This window comes from Punica granatum, chromosome 2 (genome assembly GCF_007655135.1).
Source record: "Punica granatum isolate Tunisia-2019 chromosome 2, ASM765513v2, whole genome shotgun sequence".
NCBI classification, from domain to species: Eukaryota; Viridiplantae; Streptophyta; class Magnoliopsida; order Myrtales; family Lythraceae; genus Punica; species Punica granatum.
In genome coordinates, this window is record NC_045128.1 from 29999387 (window position 1) to 30026241 (window position 26855).

Below are 26855 nucleotides of genomic sequence, written 5' to 3' on the forward strand. Positions count from 1 at the left end.
AAATTTGAAGAAAAAGATAAAAAAAAGTAATGATTGTATTGTTAAATTGAGAAAAAAGTTAAGTTAAGTTTAATTTTGTGAACGAACAAGCTTGACTTTCATTTCATTATATTAAAATCATGGGTTATAAAAAATAAAAAGTAATAATAATTTATCCTATTTTATCATAAAGAATTTTTCTTTTGCAATAAAACGCTTAGATGCCAGTCGGTTATTCAAGAGATACCCTGCTTGCTTTTCTTAAGTATACTGGTCATTTTACCCACGTGTTATGCGAGTCGTTCCTCATAAAAAATAATATATATTATTATTATAATATATCTTTAAAATATTAATTAGTTTATCATTACTTAATTAATTTACTCATTTAAAAAATTCATTCATCCATTTTATTAATAATATTTAACATAATCAAATTTTTAAAAAATATTTTTATCAAAATTCATGTAATATTTTTATTATTGCATTTCATTTTGAAACCTACATCATATTTTTATTTGTAAATTCTTCTACAATATTTTTGTCTTTTATCATTTTAATGTAGATTATTTAGTAAAAAAACTTATGAATTCTTTATCAATTATTAATTATTTAAATTTTTTCATTTTTATTTTTGCAAATTTGATTTTACATGTAATTCATGGCCCATGAAACATTTAAATAATTTTATCTAATAATGAATATAGTAAAACCCTAAAATAGAATAGACCGATGAGAAGGGCATGAATTCAAAGTTGGAGTGGATAGAAATTCGAGAGTGATACTCATCTTCTTGAATAAGTAGACCATGATTTCCATAATTAATGAGAAGGAAAGGTCTCTCAACTTTGAGCCGAGGGTTTGGCTATCCAACAAAATTCAAGCAGCGACATCAAAAGATGGCATAGTGTAATGACACACGCTATCGCCTGTTGACCTAAAGGTCGCAGACTTAATATCTGATGGGAGTATATGTGTCCCTTTATTAGTTATTTAGGATTTATCTTTTATTGTATTAGGCTTTGGGCCTCTTTTATAATCGAAAAAAATTCAAGCAATAGCATTCATCCTTTCTCTATCGTCTCGGCATTATATATTATATATAGATGTATGGATTTGAGTTTTGTAAACAAAAAAATTCATAATTGAGAGAGCATTATTTTTTAATGAACCAATCCGATGTGAACTAAATTAATTGTCATCTATTGAATTTCCGTATATCAAAGTGCAGGTCCCAAATTTTACTCTCTCTTTTTCAAGGTGCTTCGATGCAAGTTTAATACAGTCAATTTTGAAAACCGTTGGATCAATTTTTATCCATCCGATCAATCTAATGAACATTTAGAGAAGACGAATACGTCACTTTAATTCATAAAAGATAAAAGAGATACATGACTCTATAAACATTTCGATGAATATAGTATGGTCCGGACCACTTCTCCTAATACTCAGAAAAGAAAAGACAGTACTCTGTAAAATCTCTATATGGAACATCATTATACTAGGTATTTTACCTCCTTTATAATAAATAAATAAATAAATCTCTATGTGGAACAAGACAGCCAACTCATAACGTGTTTGTTACAAATTCGAGAGTATTGTCCATGAAGGAATGAGAAGCTAACCAGCAACCATCACTTCGTATGGTCGGAGAAAATGAGAAATTGGAGTGAAATAAATATCGTGAAATAGTATACACTTTTGCAAGATATTACACAGTTAACCGGAAATCCTTAAAGATTTCACTTTTTTAACCAGTAAAACGACGGATGACCCGTATTAGATGAGTAAGCAACACGTGTCTATTTAATGCCATTTATACATACCGCAAAACACTTGCATGTTCGAAGCTCGAACTTGCAGATTCAATGTGATTGAGCTATGATATGCATTCCATCACCCATGAGTAACTCTATGCATCCAATATCTTTCCTATATTAGCAGTTGCTGATAGGAAAGACACATAGCTTAATCTTCACTCTCGACAACAATGGTATCGTCAGCCATCACCTTAAATGTTTTCCTTTTTTCGGTGTGCACTCTAACATCTAGAAGCTAAATAAATCCCAGGTCGAGCATCGTCAGCTCAATAAGAAGTATAACTCTTCCAACGTGAATTTTTAAAAATAGAACAAGCGTCCATTTGAACCAATTCACATTAATTTTAAATGTTTTCCTTTGACTCTGCCCCTAAAAAATGCGACTTTTTCGCAATAGTATCAGGCAATTGTCACTCATCGATCATCCACCATTGAATACTAAGAAATAAAATAAATTAGATCGCCATGACATTTAAAGTTGTCCTTTTAAAAGTAGACGGTGGTGTAAATTATATAAAAAATTAATCTTTTCTAACCCGTGCATTGCCCGGTTCTTTTTTTATTTATCTCTATATAAGTTCTTATTATGACTATTATATTTTGAAACCCCAATTTTCTTATTAAAAATTAATTTCAATTAGTAATCTTGAAATTTTTTTGTTAAAATTTTAAAGCAAGTTCATTATTATAATAAATGTGGTCAAATGAGTTGTTATAATAATAAAATTTAAGTTAATTATTAGTATAGATTTGTCACTTACACTAATTAAGTTTGGTGATTAGAATAATCTAGCCATCAAACCCGCATTACGCGGGATTGTTACTCATGAAGAAATGATATGAATTACAATATAAATTTATGCATTTTGTGGTTCACTTAATAATTTTATTAATGCATTTTGTTATGAAAGCTTCATTTGTATTTTTATTATTAAGTTCTACATTACTTTTATTTTTTCATCAAACTAATGTTAGTTAATTAGTAAAAACTTAAATTTATGTGTAGATGTTAATTATTTAATATTTTCAGGTATTATATTTTTTAAATATGATTTTACATGTAATTTACTTCCCATGAAACATATAAGTTCTTAAAACGATTTATTATTTTATTAAGAGGAAATTTCGAAATTTCTATATTATTTCATTATAATTAGTCATTTTACTATATACTAATTGAAGTTATGCATGCACAATGAATATAATTTTAGAAAGTAACAATTCCAGTATCATTTATTTAGACAACATAAGTGATCGATGTTCAACTATTAATTTGAATAAATATGTACTCTACGATAAAATTATGTTTTTAACATACTTTTGCACAATTGACAGGATCAAAATAACAAAAACTATCATTAAATAATAATAAAAATGAACTTATAGCTCAACTATATCCCCTTATTTGACCAAAAATGTCTACTAATAAGTGATAAGTAATATATTTATGTTGTGCAAGTAAAAATTGACAAAAAACTTAGGACTGCTCCGTTTGGATCAAAGATTTCATGGGTTTCAAAATAGAAATTTAAAATTAGATTTTAATTTTAAAAAATAGTATAAATGAGATTCACTTTTTGACTTTGTATTAGTTATTTTGTTTTGTTATGCAAAAAAAAAGTGATATAAATGGGGTTCACTCTTTGACTTTATATGAGTTATTTTGTTTTGTTATTGGTAAAATTAGGTTAAAGTTGTGATTTTAAAATCACATTTGCAAACCAAACAAGCCTTTCATTTTTTTATGCCAAAAATTCAACAGCTGCCTCTAAGATATAAATACATAATTCGTTGCATATATAATAAAGCTATCAATATTATTAGTTGCTTTTGTAAAACATATTATCATTTCAAAATTAATAGATTAGAGATGCATTGTTAACACCATATTGATATATATATATATATATATATATAATTTTGAAAATATCATCATAGTCGAAAATTGCCTTGTTATTTAATTACTTTATGATTTCAAAGTTAATAGATTAGAGATGTGTTATTAAGACCATATTGATGTATATATAATTTTTGACAATATCATCCTAGCCAAAAATAGTCTCGTTATTTAATTTCTATTATGGCTTCAAAATTGACCTATTAGAGATATTATTGTATAGATATAATTTTAAGAATATCATTGCTGAAAATTGTCCCATTATTTAATTATTTGATTGGGGCTATGAAATTTGAGGAGCTAAATTGGTGGTCTAGGATTTGAGAAGAAGAAAATTGGGCCATGAATTTAAAAGTTCCAGAATAGCGCTCTTCCTCTTGAAGACAAAGGCCGACCATTAAGTGAAAGTGATGAAGATGAAAAGGAAAATTTGAAATTAATTGTTGAAACGTAATTCTATGTATCATGGCCTTGTTTATTTGAAATATTTTGGTGCATCAAATATTTATAATTAATGAAGTTATCTCTCATGGATAAGAGGTAGATGAAGAATAGGGAGCTATGGATCTGACACATGACAATACCTTATCAATTTTGGGATGATACTTGGCGCAATCTTGTTAAACATGTTCTTTCATTTTGCCATTAAAACGGCAACTTCTTTTATCGACTAAAACATAACTTTTCGTTTAAATAATCCTGCTTCATAATGATATGGTAAAAAATTCATTCAAACGATGTGGTAAACGATTTTGGAGAGAGAGAGAGAGAAAGAGAAGGAAGGTGGTGTTGGTGGGCTTTGGTTTTTTTGGTTGCAGAGCAGACGGGCAATTGTGGCAAACGATTTGAGTTGACCGATAACAATGCTCGCCGGAGATGTCACGTAATATGTTTATGAAATGCAAATCTTAATTTTGAAAAGAAGAAAATTGAAAAGGGAATTGCAAATTGAAGTTGCTTTGGGTCATCTTCCTAGAGAAAGAGAAAACGGGGCCCTCTCTTATTCAATTCTGAAACTCTTTTCAAGGCATCCGTCCTTACCTACCCGATCGTCCTTTCGCACTTGCGGACGTATAAACGATAATGCAATAATGACATAGTGACGCTGCTCCAATTTAATTTGGCTTGAAAAAACAAAGAAGGAATAAAGCTAAATAGTCTTCTTCACAATAAACATACTATGATTAGGAATGCGGTATAAATATTTATTAGAAGACAACACCATGTACCAACAATGACGCGATACAGAGCTACGAAAAATAACTACTTGTCGTGGAGGGCAACTATTCATGTTTCGTCTAGAATTCCAAGAAAATGATCTAACTAATGAAATTTCTGTTATCTTCTAAATGAGGATCTTCTTGGAAGATGATGGACGTATTATTTTCAACATAGTTCTCCATAGAACTCTACAAGAATTCACATTATTTTCAAGGTAGTCTTTCATAAGAATTTTCATAAATTGTCAGTTTTTAATCGGTGAAGTTACTCGATAGCAATAACATTTATATTCAGATTCTGCGATCTTATAAATGTTCAAATCGATCTCGGTTGAGAAAGAAAATCTCCCTGATTTGGTGGATTGAATATTTTCTCTACACTTCAACTTTTGATTGAGGAATTGAAACTGATAAAGGGCTCAAAGAGCAGCCGCCTTTCAAAATTCAAATCTTTAACTATGCAACTAAGCCTACCAATAATCAAATGCATAATTAATTCCGTTTTTCCTTTTGGTTAACTTTATAGCTAGCTTCTTCTTCTCCTCTCTTTAATTTTTTTTTCCTTTTTCCCTATTGTGACATGTAGGGACACAGAGGCTGCCCCAAATTCTACAACCAAACAAGCAAGGAAGAAGGTGCTAATGAAGTTTCCTTGGTGTTGAAAATCTGATAAGGGACAAGGTGTGTTGGATCCTACCCTCAATAGTACAATTTGGGGGTATGCCTTTACCTTGATTTAGAACTATGTCACTAGAAAGTAGGCAATCACATGGAAATTGGAGGAAAGCAAGAAGTTGTGAAGGAAAAGGGCAAAAGTTACGAACTATCAAGACGAGATAGATATGTTGGAAAATCGAATATGCCAGATGCAGTTAGTTCGGTCTACTCGAACCAAAGCCTATTTAAGATTCATATATAAGAATTGGTTAGTCTCGCCAATTGCAAGAGTAAAACATAAATGTTCAAATCAGGGTAAGTAACTTCATTTCCGGAAGACCGCTGAATAACAGAAAAACGTACTAAGAAGAAAGACTTGTCTGCTAATTTTCTTAAAAATCTTCATAATTTTTGTTCTGGTGTCCAAATAAAAAAATTATTTATGCCTGTAAAATTTTATTTCTTAGTGGACCGACCTTACTCGAATTAGATTAGTCATGGCTCAATGAACTTCTAGACAATGGGATGCACACCGAAAAATATTATTGATACCATAGATGTCTGCACTGACATAGCTAGTCTTGTTGCTTCCAAAAAACAATCTTTCGAGAATGACTAATAGATGATTAAGAACCTGAAATGACCCCGAATACAAAATTAACCAATACTATTCATCGTATACACCATTTTTTTTCTATTTATGTTGAAAAAGAGGAATGTGCCTTGGGAATGAAAATACACGATTGTATTCTTGGTGGATTTCATTTTAGCCAAAAGCCAAATTAGTGCAAGCGCAAGATGTATGCATTATAAATAATAAGCAAGGAATTGAAAATATAAAAATATTCTTCTCCTTGCTTTTTCATCATCATATCTGTAAGTTGTATTAATAAATGCTAATAGAAAATCTTGTCCAAAAGAAATGCAAATAGAAAAATAATTGAAGTGGTCGCACATCTGCTTAATTATGTACAAGAAGTTGCATTTGCATTTTGCACTTCCTAATCGGAGTCTGAAACTTTACAAATTATTGCAAAAAAGAAAGGAAATAAAGAAATAATTAATAATATATAAAAGATAGGAATATGAATTTTATTTGAAAATGGATTGATCGAATTCGAATACGGATGGGCTGATTCAGACAGAACTGCTGAGTTTGACCATGGTCTCTGTTAATTATAAATTCAGCATTTAACCAAAAAAGAATATCAACAATTTTTATCCGCCCACAGTGCTTTGTTATTCTTGCTGTTATCAATTGGATCTATATATTTATTTATCTATTATGGCTGCTCATTTATTATATATTTATATCGTATCAGCCGACTCTAGATATGTACCGAGGAGATAATTACTGAAAAGAAGCATGTTTTGACCAACATCTGTCATCGATGTTTCCAAGAAAAAAGTTGAACAATGACATGGCTTTTTGCTCGTTCTATGCACAAAATGTGAGATGTAATTTCTATTCTTACAGATTTATCATTATGATACTTTCTGGAGCTTATTAAGACCATAACTAAAAAAAAGAACTAATTAATATGGCAGATGTTTTTAAAGTAAAGACATATAGTCCATTTCCTACTAATCTCAAAATATATATATATATATATATATATTAGTTTTTGGAATTTAATTTCATGTAAAACTAGAAACTTGGAAACAAGTTAATGATGGTTTATATATATGTATATTATGAATAATATATATAATTATTTGCAGTTTTCTGATTGAATATGAAAGTCTTTTTTGTATAATTAAGCATGGAGATGCCATAATCGATACGTTTCTTCTTAATTCGAGCTATGAAATACATTGTAGACATTTCATTATACCATAGTATATATATATATAAAGATTCAAAATCCTTAAATATTTCACATATATACGTATTATACAGAGTTGAATATATCAAATGCACGTTCATATAGAGGATTTTCTGAACAAATATATCGTAAAGTGGATTAATATCTTAAAATAATTAAGGGTGTTAAATTTACTTTGTTAGCTATATAAAGCAATTCCAAAATATTTAGAATAATTTAATTTTTCTAGAAAAAACATATATCTTATACTGATATACTGTACGTAAAATCTACATTGTTAAAAGTGCTTGTAGTTTAATTCTAGGTGACTGGGTCTATATATGTATGTTCCAAATTCTTTTGGCTATATATCTATGTGATACCGTAGCAATGATTTCAAGAATAAAAATAACTTTTATTTTTTATTTAATTCAGATTTTTGGTAAAAAAAGAAGACCCCATATTACAAAATTGAAGATCTAACTTTTTCTCCGATATTTATGACAAATTACTTAACAGTATATATATATATATATATATATATTCTGATTGTATATACCTCTTAAAGAGTTTATATATCATCGCGATTCTTTATTGGAGTAGTTGACTGCGATAACTTTGTACGTTCAGTCCAAATCTAACAATTGAGCCACTGATAAAAAGATAATATGATACAGCGGCATATTTTTTCACTTATTAATCAAAAAATTGTAGGTTCGATTTTTGTGAGGTGAGACTATATATATATCCTTTATTAACTATTAGAATTTTTATTTTATTGTGTTAGACTTATAGACTTCTCCTGTAAGTAAAAAGAGAAAAAAAATTGGAGCCATTGATGATGGCAATAGGCCATTAAATCGTGAATTGGGACTCCTGCAAATGGAGATGCTTGGAATGCCTCGGAAGAAAGAAGAGGTAGGTGGTGAGTAATTTCAACCTGAAAGAGGGATCCAAGGCAACCCAAAAAGCTACAATGAAGAGTCGATTTTCTTTACGTATCAAACCCTCTTAAATACAAAAAAAGAATAGTTCATGATCGCTATATAGAATTCATGAACTCGAAATTCTTCTTGACCTTTTCGCCACGTAATTCTTAGAATTATTATGTCAGTGCACTGTGCTTCATTCTTTTTCTTGTTTAATAAAATTATGATGATCGGTTCGAGCTAGGTTGGCTTACTAATGGATAAAACTTTTCACATGTGAATTTTCTTCATTTACAGGACTCGAAACTGAGATCTTATTTAAGGTAAGTAGACGTCGAATCACCTAAACTAATCAATGTTGGTTGAGGCTCCAAGTTTTAGACTAGACAGGAGAATTCAAGATATTATTATTCCTACCCAATTAGAACTTCCCGAAATCTGCCTACTAAACAATTTATATCATCGAACTTGGTTTGCATATATAATACACTCCTGTAGATTAAAATGAACTATACCCTCATACTCTAAGGGAGATATCCTAGAAGCAAGCTTGAGCACGTAAGTTAGGGTATGAAAACGACCAGATGGAAGACGCCATAAAAATATTTACTAGTTGATTGATTGGTGAACCATTTAACAAAGAATTTATTACGGGTCCATACCCACTATAGGCAGGAAGGGTTTACCGACTCGCGGGACCCACCCTGCTATCTTTTCTTTAAAATAAAAATTAATTATTTTTACTTTTTAGATTTAATGATTTACCGAATCAAGATAAGCCTTTTTTTTCTTTCACCCTTGCGAGCATCGCTTGATATTTGAAAGGTTAACGGATTAGATTAATATAGATTTAAGCGATATCGGTGTACTATGAATAAATCTCTCACGATCGTGGATTTTTTATCCTCATCCGAGACTTTCTTCAAGATAACTAATACCAAATCGCCTAAAACCAAGTCATCTTGGCAAAAAGCCTATTTCAATTTATTATTAACAGTTTAAGTAGTCCTTTTTTATTTGTTACGGTAGAAATATAGTTATTTTTATAATTTTATAATTTTTTATTTAAATTATATATACAAGCTTTTTTTCTTATTCGAAAGTTTAACAGATTTCATTAATATAGGTTTTAGCGAAATTGTCCCACTAAGGGAACACTCTCATGATCGTGAATCTTCTCCAATCGAAAGAAATGTCTTCGAGTTGGTCTTTTGATTTAAATCAATCAAAATACCTGCACCTGAGAACTCGCTTTAGGGGTACAAAATACCAAATTACCTAAAACTAACTATGTTGGTAAAAAAACCTATTTTAATTTATCACTAATTTAAATAGTCTCTTTTAATTTGGCTTGTTAGAAATGTCTTTAAATTCCGTGAAATGCAAAGGTTATGTTGATTACGAGGTACTTTTAGTGAATATCAAACCCCAACTGAAAGTAAAGTTCATACAGTTACAATTAGCAGGTTACTTAAGATCTGTTATATTACGATCATGGTTTTCTAAATAGAAACGTAGAGAATTTAAATTAACATTAGCACATAGAAATGTTAGTTTTCATACCATATGAATATTAATTAATATCCTCTTTTGAAAATTTTGGATCATTTACTATCAATCGAGAGTTTGTAAGTTTTACGAATAAGTAGTTTCATCATTATTTTTAGGGCAAATTACAAAAAAAACCCAAATTTTGTAAAATGTCTCAGTTTTGTCCTAAATTTTGTTTTGTAACAAAAAAAACCATAAGTTTTCTAAAATGTCTCAAAAATGACATCCGTTATAAATTCCGTCAATTTTTGCCTACGTGTGACCTACGTGGACTGTTAAAGGGACCCACTAGCCTACGTGTGACCTACGTGGACTGTTAAAGGGACCCACCATCAACAGCAAAAATTGACGGAAGTTATAACGGAAGTCATTTTTGAGACATTTTAGAAAACTTATGGTTTTTTTTGTTACAAAACAAAATTTAGGACAAAATTGAGACATTTTACAAAATTTGGGTTTTTTTTTGTAATTTACCCTTATTTTTATTTATACTCTATATTAATTATTACACAAACTATTTTAATAAAGCAAAAATTCGTAAAAAAAGAAATTTCTGATACGCGGCATCGCGCGGACATTACAGGCTAGTATAGATCGAAACACATTGCGCCATTATTCACATAAGTTGACTTGACAAACGAAGTGGCAATCAATTTGATATGCTCTATTAGCTCATGCATGGGAATCACGGTTGTGTGTAACGTAAATTATATTCCAATTATTTACTGTAAAATATCATTTACAAAAAAAAAATTAACTTTACTTCACTTAACTCCAATTTAACAACACAATTATTATTTTTTTCCTATTTTCCTTAATTTTTTTAACCATTCAATTCAATTTTTAATGTTAAATTCTCTCAACTATTCATTACTTTTTAATACTTTTTCTCATAATTCAACAACACAATCATTACAAACAAATTAAAATCAAAATTCTACTCAACTTTAAAACCAAATGCAACATTCTTTTGCTATCATGGTTAATTAGGCCTGAATTTGCATGATAATCTTTGTTTTTCTCGTTAGTCTTGATATGTTAATAGATCATTCATATGAGAAACTTTCAGTGGTCCTTGTCTATCTCGAACTTCAATATTCTAGATGATAAGAAACTTTTAGCACTTGCCACTGACAGATTGGAAATTGAGGAGACGAGATAAACTGAATAGCTTGGGTTTGGTTGTAATAAAATGATATTATGATTATAAAGTAAGTTACATAGATTAATCTATATTTATATTATTATATATAAAAGTATGACGTGTTTCTCCAATTTTTATTATTCCAAAAATACTCATGTACCCTCGTGACTTTTAGTTGCACCCTTCTAGATTCGTTACTTTTCGCCGCATACTTGCATAAAGCTTTTATTCATATTATTTTTCTGTATCACTGATTTTTGATATTTTTTTCCTTCCACATCCATTTCAATAGAGTTAATCCTTAATGCAGGTACGTTTTATTTTTTTCATATCGATTTATAATTTCAAAATTTTGTTGTATCATATGTTTATTGCCCAACGATTTCACATAGCCTGTCTCCTGGACCTTTTCACACTTTCAATGGCAAAAGTAATTCGGCATTTCTTCAACAATTCTTCCTATTTTTCCCTAATTAAATAATGATTGCACAGATTTTCTCTTTTACATAATTAACTAAACTGAATTAATTCTTGAAATCGTTGTATCTTTTGGTAAATGTCCTTACATTCAAAAAATACAAGAGAAACAACTTTTCAGACAACATTTCAAGAGACTCTTGCATCCCCTAGGACTAAATAAAATTCATACGTCACTTAATTTTTTATCTTTATTAGAAAATTATATCTTCTTTAGTATAATAATAAAAACTATAAAGATTCGATCGGAAAAATAAAGATAAAGTTATAATTTAATAAGAAGATAAATTTAATAGTTAAATTAGTCTAGATAAATTTAATCATCAAATCCTATTTCATATTTGTTGAGACAATTTTCTAGTGAAATGATATAATTGCTAAAAGAATGTGATTATTCAAAGAGTTGTATTTATTTCTGCTATATATACATTTCAGTTTTCAAATAAACATATAAAAAATCATTTGAACTCCATTTTCCTGTAAAACTTTTAACTTTGATTGTTTCATTATGAAGTCTCAAAGGATTCTAGATGTTGTTGCTTGAATATCTCAATGGTTGTGTTTTTATATTTCAAAAGGATGTCATCTCTTATAAAATATCTATTCGCTCATAATTTATAAATATTTTATGGGTCTTTAATAGAAAATATCTACATATGATTCCCGAGTAATTATTAATCTGTTATTCTTCATAGATTTTACTCTCTTGTTCATGATATCATTGGTTTTCCTCTATATTTAAAGATATTATTTGATTGTCTTTTATCGTTATGTTTGATTCCTGAGTAATTATTTATCTGTTATTCTTCATAGATTTTACTCTCTTGTTCATGATATCATTGGTTTACCTCTATATTTGAAGATATTATTTGACTGTCTTGTATCGTTGTGTTTCTAATTTTTTTTCTTCGTGCTCTTGGTCATTTTTTTCATAAGAAGCATGAAATTGAGTAGTAGGAGCCTTTGGTTGACAACCACCACCTCCCGACAACCTCGCCAGGGGCGGTTATGCCCTTTGATGAACTACCACCTGCCCAATCTGCCTTTCTCTTTCATTTTTCAATCACATAAATTTGCTCTCTATGTGCACATATATAATTGTTCTAATTTTTTAGAATTTAAATTATTTAATAACTTTTGAAAAAAAAATTCAAAATATTGGAAAGGCCTTATTAAATATTAACAAATATTATGTCTCGTTTATAGAGAAGTAAACGTTTTCTAAAAAAAATGTTTCAAATATTTTTATCTTTTTGGTACTTATTCCAAATGAAAATTAAGAAGAAATTAAAATTATATGTGATTTATATATAAAAGAATATTAGCAATAATTATTCATTACTTTTGAGGTATTTTTTTTACAAAGAATTAGAATTATAAGCGATTAGAGAATATATATTTTTTAGTTATTTTGCTTTTCTCTCATTTTCCTTTAAAATTGTTCAGTCTTTTTACTCTTGATTATCATGATTTTAATCTTGCATCCAACTAAGGCTTTTAATATGAATTGATTATTGCTCAAGTTTCATTTTTGCGTATTTTAAAATTTATTATATGTGTAATACAATAAGAATATTAAATTACTAATGTACTTAAAATAAATATTTATTACAATTTCTTTTAGATTTTTTTCTTCTTTTGTTTAAATTAATTACTTCAAAATTTCAACAAATATATAATAGTTTCGAAATGTGCAATATTAAAATAGGGCAAATTACACAAAAAAACCTAAGTTTTGTAAAACGTCTCAATTTTGTCCTAAATTTTGTTTTGTAACAAAAAAACCACATGTTTTGATAATCGTCTCAGATTTAACCTCACGTTACCATTCTGTTAAATTTACCGTCTATTTGCCTACGTGGACTTCACGGGACCCACAAAATTTACACATCATCTTATCATCTTCTCTTTTCTTTACAAAAATAATCTAAAATTTCAAAAAAGTATCAGTTTCTTTTAAATTTTAATTTGTAATTTAAAAATTACACATTTTAAAAATTTCTCAGAAATGGTCCATGATAGAAGATGCTAACCGGGGTCGACTTTAGGAGCAAAAACATATGTTTTTTTCATTACAAACCAAATTTATAATGAAATTGAGACTTTTTTGAAAATTTGAATTTTTTTATTTGACTTATCTTATTTGTTTATTGATTTATGTCTGAAGTTAATGGTCCACGTATGCAAAATTGACGGAATTTATAACGGATGTCATTTTTTAGACAATTTGGATAACTTATTATTTGTTTTGTTACAAAACAAAATTTAACACAAAACTGAGACGTTTTATAAAATTTAGATTTTTTTGTGTAATTTGCCCTATTAAAATATTATACCTTCACTTTTAATATTAACCTTAACTTTTTTAAAGGAAAATCAACTTATTTTTGGCAAAAAATTTGAATTAATTATTTATAATTTTTGATATTATCAATTATGTTATATTTAAATGTAAAAATTATCAATATACATTAATGATATTAAGTAGTTCATATTTATTCATTTGGTATCTTTAACCAACCAATAAGATTATTAATGACATTATAAAAGTAAATATATATATATATATTTGGATGAAATTTAACTTTTTTTTATATATTTTCTAGTATTTTATAATTTATACGTCTTACGGCTTAATCCAGAAACCTTTCACGTGTAATGCACGTGTAGATTTACTAGTGTGTTAAAAAGTAACTTTTTTTTTATATAGAATTAAAGTTCAGTTGGAGTTCTGATTCATGTTATATGAAGATTAAAACCAAAATCGGTTTAAACTTTTATTAGTATTTACTTTTTTTCGATTATAAATGAGGCCTAAAACCTAGTACAATGAAAGAAAAATCCTAAATAACTAATAAAAGGGGACAAATAGTCGCACTAAGTATCGAACCTGCGACTTCTAGGTCAACAGGCGAAAGCATGCGCCGCTGTACTACACCCTCGTTTAATTATTAATACCTAATTTTAATATCCAGAAGTACCCATCTAGGGTGCCCTTTAATACCCTACAGCTGCTAATGGTATATCATATACTTTGTTGATTATGTTCCGACCGATGCCAAGAAATTATGTGCATCCATAGTCATATATATACAAACACGTCTCGTTTTCGGTCCTTATACAATTATTGATCGCATGCATTCAAACGCACGGACACGGTGGTACAAATAATTGAAAATGGTCCAGCTACATACTCGTAACTCCGTCGTCGTCCTCTTGCCTGCAGCTAAGCCACTCTTTCGGTAGTTGGATTCGTACAAGGAATGAATGCTCCAAAGTTCAATATCATATTTGACACGTTTTCATATTATATGAATCAGAGAACTTTTAATGAATATTACCATAGAAATTATATCTTGCCATGGAGAAGTTTGCTCTACTCTCCATAATTCTCCTTCATTTATCGTATTTTCTCCCATATTTCTCGTATTTTTCGAGTTCGTTTCATTTGTCTTCCCCTTTTCATTGTCCTTCCTCTCCCCTTTCTCTTCACGCGTCTTCAAACTTATCTGCACTGAGAGCCCGTCTGGTTTGGGGTTCGAAAATGGAAATGGAATCAAAAATTGGAATGAGACGGAATGGAAAACGGAAATTTTGTTTTATTACTCATAGAGTGGGAATCAATTTTTAGAACTTGCTTATTATTTTTCAATATTTGATGCAATATCAGTAGGAAAAATGATACCTCCAAATAGCGTACACACAATTTTGAAAATAATTTATGAATTGGGGAAATTTATTATATAATTTCGAATTATGGGGTAAGAGAAGGACGGAAATTAGATACAATACTTCAAGAAATTATTAAAATATCTATATTTGATAAGAATTAAATACTCTTTTCTTAACAAGTAATCCAGACTTATCAATACTTATTATAAGCAAATATTACTTTAAATTATTCATAAGTTGAAGATATTTGTAGGACAATTCAAATAAGTTGAGAAAATATGGCCAAACAAGATAAGTAAAGAAAATGCTATCGTAAAAGAAATAAGATACCAAAAGACACAGCAAAAGAAATATTGGGGGAAAATTGATCGACAAAAGCAAAATATTGTGGTGAAAAACTTTTGGTTGTTAAAAAAAAATTAAACGAAAAAGTGTTTTCATTTCTCCCTATAATTTCTTGTGTTCCCCAGGGAATGGATAATTCCCTAATATAACGAAGTTAACTCCCCTGTAAAAGGGCATTGGAAACCGATTCCCATATACCAAACAAAATTAATCGGAATGGAGCATTCTGATTCTGATTCCGATTCTGGAGCTCTTATTGATGGAACGGTCCCTAATTATTGTCTGTCTATCGGATACGATATCGTCCCATACCCTTCATTTATCATTTCTGTTGTCTTGTGCTTAAACTTTCTTCAGACTTATTAGAACTTATTATTATCTTTCAAATTACATACTAGATTTGACCAGGTTATCTTTTTCTTCTAAATATGTGCATGAAACTATGCACTGTTGATCATTCATAATGGAATATAACGAAGTTTTTGTTTCTTTCTTTTTGGGTAGGCAATAGCTAAGTTTTCTTATGTATTGGTACTATCATCAACTAACCGCTTCACTTGCGCGTTGTCGCGGGATTATTATTTGACTAGTTATTTTATATTTTTTGATAGGCTGACTAATTATTTTATATTAGTTTATATAGTTCATTAGATAATAATTCAATTATATTGTATATGGAATAAATTAATATTAAGGATCAATTAATGTTATGTTACTTTTTTTCTTTTTGGGAATTATAATTAATGTCATGTAATAAATGAAAGTGCTTAATTAATGTCACGGAGTATGTGAAGGGGTCAGATTATACGGAGATAAGAGTTTGAAGATTGGAGCCAAGATATCAATCCTCCCTCTTTATTTTGCAATTATATATTATATATAGATTGTCTATAAAATTATCAATCTAGAAACTCTTGTAGACATGCAAGTATAAAAAATAAAAATAAAAAAATTGGTAAAATTTAATTTGTTCAACTTTTGTAAGTAAACTTTTTAACTTGTTTAGAAAACCTTTTTATTCCAAGATTGCTTTATTTGAGATCAGGAAAATTTTATAAATTTTTAAAGAAATATTTAATATTTATCCATGGCTTGAGAAGCATATGTTTTATTTTTCAAAATAATATTTAATTATAATCATTATGATCAAGCAGTCGAAAAATTATATAGCCACAAACTGAGGGCATCAAGAAAATACTCATGTGGCAGTTTTTTATTGCACATACCGACTTTTATGTATTATAATTGACTGATGGACATATAACACTTGCAATATTTTTTCCGTCACTCTTTTTCTTTGAACTTTTCTGCAGTCGTTCGTTTTTTTCTTTCTTTTTTTTTTTCGATGAAGCATGCAAGTGTTTAATAACCTTAAAAAGAAAAAAAAATTAGAGGTTAAAACTACAATATGTTACTCCTGAATTTGCTTTTTTACTTCAGCTCTGTGTTGATATATAAAATTGGCACGCATTATGTTGGGGCAATTTTTACGTTTGACTTCAATGATTCGCTAAGTAAAACTTGCGATTATATATGAAATTCAATTTCGCAATATTCAGCAAGTACTTTAATTATCTTTGTCCAGACTAACATGAGACGCACTTTGGTTTTCTCAAAATTGAACCCGGCCTGATCTAAGCCTGTACAGACACATAACTCCCTTTGATACCTTGAATTTCCACAAGGATTATTAATCGGAGACTTAATTCATTTAACTGTGGGCATAGGTACTGGACAAAGTTATAGTGTATTTATAAACAATATTTCACCATCATAGGTGGCATATATAACATGCAAAAGTACGTCGAAGGCTGAATAATCAGCCTAACCTTTTCCTTTTTCTGCTCAGCAGATGCAAAAGATCAAATTCACCATGCATGAAAGCGACCTCTAGGTTTCAAAGAAATTAAAAGTTCTGATAGGTGTAAGAAAAACTTGCACAATTGTCACTGTTAACTCTGTTCATGGCATTGTCATTATTAATTCTTCCTTTTGTTTAATAAACGTGAATTTGCCGAGAATGTTCGCACAATGTGGATCACGATATTTCTTTTGATCTTTAATTACATCTTGCGGCCTACTAAGGGACTTTTACGCAAGCAAAGATGTTATGTCATCTTCAACGTGATCGGTGCATAATTCTCCTCCACTACAGGGCAGGTCCATGTATCCAAAGGGAGATGATGATGAAAGAAAAAGTAAAGGCACATGAAAATTAGCCACACACTGTTATAGAGGAATCGAACTCAAAACTCTTGGATTCCAGGTCGACGCCTCTCGTTCCACTATTTCGTAGGCCAAAATAAGCGTAAAGTAGATAATACTCGCTACTAAAGTATCTTTCCCTAATTTGGACTTCATCTTTTAAAGGTTATATAAAGGCTTTGTTCTCTGAAATTGCATATCGTGTGCACTTCGTTTATTTAGTGGTGTGCGTGCCCTCTGAAGGAACCTTTCTGGATCAGAGGAGCAGGGACAGCAAAATCACCTGCTGGACTGAAAATTAATGGAATAATAAAGCCGTAAATTTAAAATACATCATTAAATTTCCTTTGGTCTAAGTTTTTGTCTGGGCAAATAAATATATTCAATCGACGAGATTTATCCGAGATTCTATCATACCATATAGTTTTAGAGAGTACTAATAGAGTCACAGCAAATCGAGATATAGGTTTTTTTTTTTTTATCGTGATCATGAATTTGTACAATAAGAAAAATAATTTGATCAGTTTCTTCCGCATCACGTTTTTGAAAAGTGATCACACAAAATTTTATAATTAATTGGAATTAATATTTGGCCTGTAATATTTCGAATAACCCAGTGATCATAGTGGAAATTAGATTCAAAAGAGGCACTGTATATCTTCTTGAAACTTCTTATGTCGAACTTCTTTCATCCCTCCCCCCTTTCCTTTCTTTTTTCAAGGTAATCCTGATCTTTGTCCCCCGTAGAAGACAATTTGGCAGCTCATATATTCTTGCATTTTCCTGGCTCTCTTTGTCACGTTTTCTTCTTCTTTCGCCCTTAATTTGTTTAATGTATCCGGGAATAATTAGAATATAATCTCATTCGCATGCCTTTTCTTTTTCATATTTTTTATAATATCAAGAGGTATACTTCATAGATAGGATCCATCCTCCTTCAACTGTCGGCTTAATCTGGCTATGAGATGCTTTCGATAAGTTTCGATCTACTCGTATTTTGATAAAGAGTGCTTCTAGCATGGGACACTAAATAATGTATTATGGTGGGACACTGTCAGCACCTAATTTCAGTCCATCGGCTCCAAGGGAGGGCAAAATTGTCATTTCCCAATTTATCACATTTTCTTAAAAAAAATTAAAAATTAAAATAATTTTAATTAAATTAAATTATATATGTATTTTAAAAAAAAAGAAAAAAAAGGAAAGACTCGGGCAAGGCCGGGCAGCGTTGACCGGCTACCCGGGACTACCGGCATTTAATTTAATTTTTTTTTTTTAAAAAAAAGAGAGATTCGGGCAGGGGCCGAGTAGCGCTCGCCGGCTGCCCGCGATCCCCGGCCGGCCCAGAACCCCAATATCGCGATTTCCGCGATTTTCGGCCAAATCGGCCGAAATCTTAACGGAAAAGGGGATGAAATTGCAATTAAATGGACAGAAATACAATTCGGATGGGGAGGAACAGGACCCAGAAAACGAAATCAGAAAATTGGCTCTCGATTTGGCGGATTTGGAGATCGGAGATTTCGAAAAACCTCGCCGGAAAACGCGACTTTTCCCCTCGATTCCGGCCGTGTCGACTCCTGTGACGCCCATCCCGAGCACGGCGTAGCCCGGGCGGTGCTTGCTGCCGTCTCCCGCGTCTTCTCTCGCCGTCTCCGCGACACCCAGAAGCGGGAACCGCCGTCCGCGGCGGCCGGAATCCTTCCCTCCGCCCATCTTCATCTTCTCCGTTCATCCCCTCTCTCACGGGCTCGGCCCATTTCCCTTTCGGTTTGCGCAGGTCCAGCCCGTTCGGCCCAGTTCAGTCTATCTGAGACGACCCGACCCGATTTGTCTCCTGACCCGTTCAGTCTCACCCGGAAATCGGCCCGGAACAGGCGGATCCAGACGCAGGCCCAGTTCGGCCCAACCGTTCTCTTTAGCGGCCCGGCCCAGATCTTTGCGGCCCAACATTCACTCCCAGCAACGGCCCAGCAGCAGCCCAGTTAGGCCCGATAGCCAGCTCGGCCTAGCGGCCCAATCCACCCGGCGATTTTATTTATTTTTATTATTTATAGAATCACCCATCAACTTCCCGAACTAGGTAAATTCTCGACTTAGTGGCATGATTAGAGCTCCTTTCCTGAATATTATTGCTTGTTTGAAGGATATAATGTGAAATGAGTGTTCTTGGGTCGTGTGGGTGATTGGATTTGTCCCGAACTCGACTTTACGATCTTTCCATTTTGTCACATTTCAGTCCAGAGGACGCATTTTATTTTTTTCAGATCTGCCCCGAACTCTAAAAATTATTTTCAATCAAGTCCCGGTCATTTTACTATTTTCCAATCAGTCCTTGGATTTTTCAGAATTTTTTTAAGCATCCCAAATAACTTTCCAAGTTGTTTCAGTTTAGTCCCGGGGCCTTTTTCACCTTTTTCAGATCTGCCCCGAATTTCAAAATTTATTTTCAATCAATCCCAGTCATTTTACTATTTTCCAATCAGTCCTGGAATTCCCAGAATTTTTCAAGCCTCCCAAGGTACTTTTCAAGCTGTTTCAGTTTAGTCATGGGGTCATTTTTTTTTTGTTTCCAGATCAGTCCCGATTTTCAAATTCATTTCAAATAAGTCCTGGGACATTTTCAGTAAATTCTTACACAGTCCCAATTTTTTAGAATTTTCAGATCAGTCCCCCAACTTTTTAGAATTTTCAAATTAGTCCCCAATTTTTTCAAAATGTTCAAATCAGTCCCTGCTCTTTTAAAATCGTTCAATTCAGTCCCCTGGACATTTTCTAAAAATATCCGGCCCTTTTCTACTTGGATCACCCTCCGACAATGTATGTGCCCCATTTAAATATTTCATTTTTGTAATTATATACAATGTGACCATGTCGGAAATTAGAGTTTATCGGGCGGTCAACTAATGGCTATCTCGACGGCTCGAAATCCGTAGACTAAAGCATTCGGCAAGTTTTTAATTAACCTAAAATTCTACATACGGAATAATCGGAGCGTTAAATTTGGCTAAATTAAATCACTTGATTTCTTTAAATGGATTGCACGAATTGATTAATAATTTGTAATCGCGTCAACAGTTCAAGAACTGTTAGTCATGCCCTTTTCAAAATTCACAATTTCAAAAGCACCGAGGTACGTACAGCGTAATCTTGATTTTCATGCACACACATATTTACCGATTCAAGGGCATGATTACCGGTTCTTGTCTTGCCGTAATCAAAGCGTAGGTTTGTGCATAGAATTGGTCAAAACATGGAAAAACAAATTAATCACAAACTCGGCTTAAATCAAACATGGGCAATAGTCAAATAGAGGGTTAGGTTTTTTGGGTTTTAGGTGAAAATACTTTTAATCTGTAAAAGTTATATTGTCACGATACAGAATAATTTAAAAATAACATACGCATTCAGGACTTGACTACCGACATAATGTCTGTCGGGTCCGTTAAAATAATGCCGAATGCTACATACCCTATCCATCATCCCTTTTTGCTTGTTTTAAGGTAGGATTTGTATGCCAAGATACCTCGGGTAATAATCAGTTAATTCATGTAAATTCGGCGATAACAAAACCCCATTGATTGTTTATTTGAGCTTGCTTGTTACATCTTTTGCACTTGATTGTTATGCGGATCGAGCCTGATCCCTTAGGACTCGATTCACACTAGGTCCAACGCCCATAACCGTCGATCACGGGATCCAATACCCCCATACACCGAGTGCGCATTTAATTTAATTTTCGGTCTTTTCCAAACTATACGGTGAGCATGAGTGAAATCATGGCCGAATGCGAACCGACCGGGATTTAGTCATTGTAGTTTATCTTTTATTTATTTGAGAGAACAATGTAAGGTTTTACATTATACATTTATTCATGTAAAATCCCGGTCGAAGAGTGAACGGTCAGAGTGTTTCTTCGAATTTACTGTGTCAAAACGCATAAGATGAGCGAAACTTAATAAAGCGGTAATTAAATTAAAATGGCAAGCCTAGACAAACTAGAGTACCGAAAGGGCGTGTGGGATATAGGCCCACACTTAATAGAACCCCCGAATTCGGAATTTTCGGTTCCGTACAGACCATTGCCTTAGCATCTTAGGTGTACCCCGTACCCCTAGACCTGGGTAACTTGCCGGCCCTCGACCTTTGGGTCGTAAAATGGCAAGTGGAAACTCCTTCTCACGTGCGTCTGTCGTGCGTCCCCGGGAAGGTGGACACTCCCAAGCCGCGTTGCATTTAGGCGCGCGCATGCGTGCCCCGACGAGACGAAATTCGGGTGTGCACAGGCACTAATCGTATCCATTAGATATTTCAACATGAAATATTGGCTATTCATAATTTACATATTTTACCCCTCAAATTGTAGTCCTCCAACTATCCATTTAGCGATTTTTGCCAACAATAATTTGTACTCGTCCCTCACTCATTCAACACATAACCCAACCACACCATCGCACGTGTCCACACACGAGACAAAATGTAATCGGGCAATGGGTGAAATCCGATCCTAATTAATCGGACTAATACCGAACCGATAGTCTAATTTTTTGTAAATTCGATTTAATCTTATTTATTCAACCAGTTTGTTCAATTTTTCATTTGTTCATTCTATCTTTTTTAACTAGTTTCTTCTATTTTCATTGGTTCATTCAATCGTTTTCAATTTCGATCACCGCGTTCGATCATCATCTAGCAATTGATACTGAGGTTTCGACTTTTTCGATCATCAAATTGTTTCCACAAACAACTGGTTTTTGTATTTCCAAGTACCTAGTTGAAAATTTTGTTCATTGGAATTGAAACTTCAACTCCCTCATCAATTTTGCAATGATTTCAACATGAAAGGAGTCCCCTATCGAACTTCCCACCGTTGCGACGAGAAATTAGTTTTGATTACGATGGCCAATTTCTATTGACAAGTTTTGCTTCACTTTGTCAAATGGCGCATGGCTCAAGGCTTCCCGTAGTATTCTCGAAGAGTTCGTCAGAGGCCGGCCATGTTGATCTTTCTCATTTTTTTCCCGGTCTCCGATCAGTTTTTCTCTTTGGCAAGGATAATTTCCTTATGTTATTCCTTGATATAGAGAGATATTTTGACTTTTTTTTCTGGTAAGTTGATATTTTTCAAGGATATTTTATTCATTAATTGAGCTAATTTTTCTTTCTAAAATTGTTTTGTATTATTGGTTTAAGCTAATTGTCTTGTCTGCTAGAGCTCATTTGTGATATAAATAGTCTTAGGAATATAAATTTCTTTAGGAGGGAAAACGAAAGTATCAGTAAAGAGGACCCCGATAAAAAACTAATAAGTTCATATATTAATATATTAGCTTAAGTCAATTCGATAATTCGCTTAAGCAAATCTAACTAAAAGAATAACGACAAGTAATTGTTAAAAACTCCAAGCAATAATGATTTTGGTCAATTGAATGACTTGCCGAGGCTGACCTTTATATTGTATTCTTATTTATAGTCTCGGTTGTTGATGAATGCAACAATGATGATGACTAATTGATAGAAACAAATACTTGGAATATAGCTAACTTTTATTTTGTTTATTTATATTAGCACAAGCTAATTGTAATATCTGCTAAAGCTCATTTGTTAAAGACTTCGAGCAATATTGATTTTGGTTGATTGAGACTTGCTAATGGTGGCCTTCATATTCTATTCCTGTTTATAGTCTCAAATGTTGATGAATATGGCAATGAAGAGGCTATCTCATAAAAAAAAATTTGGAACCAAACTAACTTTTATTTTGTTTCTTTATATTGGCTCAAGCGAATTGTCATGTCCTTCAGAGCCCATTTGTTCTATAAATAGTCTTACGAAAATAAATTTCTGTAGGAAGGAAAACAAAAGCATCAGTGAAGATGACCCTAATGAAAAATTAATAAGTTCGTATATTTATATATTAGCTTTGGCTAATTCTATAATTCGCTTAAACAAATCCAACTAAAAGGATAACGACGAGTTTTTGTACGGTTACAGGTAAATAGCATTTAAAAGAATCGTGTTTTTCATTTTTTTACCTATTTTCCTAAATTTAATTTACTTTTTTAATTCCATAATTTTTGGATAGAGATACCCATAAAAAAAAAACTAACATTCCATATTTTTAAGAAGTTAAATTAGGGAAGTTATTTTTTTACCAGATTTGATTTTGGACAATTGAAGGAAAATAAATAAATAACCGTTCATTCACGGGAAGCCGCCATCGACGACGGCGTTCATCATCTTTAAAATACATTGAGCCTTATTGCAAGAATCTCATTTCCTTTCTACAATCTCGTTGTCGCTTCATAAGTTTGTGTTCCACCATGCTGTGTTCGTCCAACTCCGACTGCACAACAAGAAAACTACCAATGGTCATCATTAGCACGTAGGAGCATGGTCGGACATAAATCGTTCATGAAACTTAATCATAAGTTGACTAAATTCTTTCGTTTGATTTACTTGATTATGTATTGTTTCATTTTGTTGTAATTCTTCAAATGAAAACCTAAGTCCGTCTTTCTATTCTCTGACAATGTGGATGTCATGGTCGACGATGCTGTTTTAGAAGAATAACTAAATATTTAAATCGAGTTTACGAATCAAACCGCTAAATCTAAGCCGATTTAATTATGAAAAACTTTGTGCTAAACCGATTTTCTTGAAAAACCGTTCCAGTTTGTCGTGATATGAACAGTTAAAGGGTCGGGTAGTAATTGAGACATATGTCGGCGTCTACATGCGACACATCATCAATTCAACATATTTGATTGATTTGAAATGTGACCCAATGATATTGTAATAAGATTGAAAAAATTATGAGTTAAAATGTAAGTTTTAGTACTTAAAGGATGCAAAAAATATATGTCTCACCATAGGACATTATTTATTGTCCCATGCTAGAATTTTCCATTAATAAAAGGCCTTACTGCAAGTGACATTGACATTGGAAAAATACTTGAATGAATCGAACTACTTCGCCCTCCCAATTTCCAAATATATATATATTCCCAAATCCCACCCACCTGCCTGCCCGAAGAAGCAAAGACTCGCCCTGATCTCTTTCATCTTTGAAATAGAAAAACAGGATTTTCCTTCAACAACTTGTGGACTTCCTTCTGCATCTCCAGACATGACTCATATCCTCCTCCTGTCAAATCCAATTATGGTTGTTAGAATCGTGATTCGAATCGTAGAATCTTACGATTCTACGACTCAAGGGGTGACTACCGATTCCGATTCCATGGCATGAATCAAGAAGGTATAACCGTGACTGAATCGCGATTCGAATCGCAGGATTGTAAAATCGGACCGATTCTACGATTCTAGTTTCAACCCAAAGTCATATGCCCCTCTCTCTCCTTCCTCATCTCTCTCATTGTGCAACGGTATTGCTCATCGGTTCTCTTATTTTATGAAAAGTTTGAAACTTGTCTCCTGGCTGTAAGTGATAGGGACTTGAAAAGTTTCTGAAACTGTTTCGAATTGGGTTTCGGTCGATTTCTGATTACCATCTGGTTTAAAATGATTTAGGCTGGAATTTTTTCGACTTTTTTAGGTGCCAAGATGATTCTAAGAAAGGATAGACCAAGAAGAAATTAGGGATGAAAAGCACCTTCGCCTATAGGATCTGTGACCACGGTACTATATCAATACTATATCAATTTTCATTTGAGGCTGTTATAGTCGGAGCGCTCTCTTATGAAGATTAAGCACCATCTGATTTTGATGAACGAAGTATGAAATATCAAGATTTATTATTTGATGTTTACTTCTACTATTTCTGACATGAGATTTGGTGTATACATATATATATATATGTTGTTTTTTTAATTATAGGTAGAATCTTACGATTCACGATTCGATTATACGATTCACGATTCTACGACCCTCGACCAATTCTAGGTAAAATCGCGATTGTGACAACTTTGAATCCAATTCCTCTGCTCTTTGATTTCCTTCAATTTCGTGTTATTATGGTTGATCTTCTCCTTCTCATCTATTGGGTCGAATGTTTGTTCTTCCTTATCCATGAGTTTTTATTGTTGCCCTGCTCGGGATTACGTCTCAGTTTTTTGTCGATTCGATTGAATTGATGAATTGCATACATCTTTGTGTGGAAAAGTATGGATTTTTTGCGGTGGGGCTCTGGTTTTTTTCCTTGACTGTTGCTGAGGGTCGATCTCACGCGAGAACCAGAGAGAGCGCGTCGAGAGCGGGCACAGGCAAGGAGCGGCAAGAAGGGCAATACAAAGGACGACGGGTTGACTCCCGAGCAGCGCTGTGAGAGGTCGGTTGATCGACTCTTCTTCAATTGATTCGATCTCAATTAAAAATAATTTTTTTTCATAATTGTGTTTTTCATACATTAATTTTATGAAGTTCACACAATTTTTAATTTTTTATTAATTTTACTGGAATATGAATTTATCAAAAAATAGACACTTCAACTATAATATTCATCTATTAAATATTTTAATACAAATTTGATTAGTGTAAATATATCAAAAGTCCTTGCATCGCAGGGTTAGTAAGTTAATAATTTTCTTTCGATATAATCATTTTTCTATTCCTTGTCATAAGTCACTTGAAAAATTCTATCATTGTCCAATAAATATGAATAGTTCGTGAGGACCCTATCACCACTAGATCGATCTAGTGTACATTGTCAGATGATAATGTAATGGAAATTGATATCTTTTGAACCATCCATGCAATAAACGGTAGCATTTTCCCTAAAAAAGAAATAGAGAGGAGAATTTTCTTTATTTTTAATTAATTTTATTTATATCGGTGTCCATTATTCAAGTAAATTGAACCGAACGATAAATCTAGTTTTGGTTCTTTTGTGTATGGTTCGATTCAATTCGATTACGGAGATTTCTTGAAAATTTCTACTCTATTCGATTTGAGAATTTTGAAATAGGGGAAAAAGGTTTTAGTTCCTACATTTCAATTCCAACAAAACTCCTCGGCTTTAATCACGAAATTAAAATTTTTCTTTCTTCTGATTCTCCCATGACGACTGCATCTCTACCTCTTCCATCTCTGCCTGTACGTCTAGTGCCTCTTATGTGTGGCTATGGCAACGACCCTCTCCCTCTCTATTCACATACTCCACACTCTCCCGTGATTGACTGTTTGGTCCCTCTCTATCCTC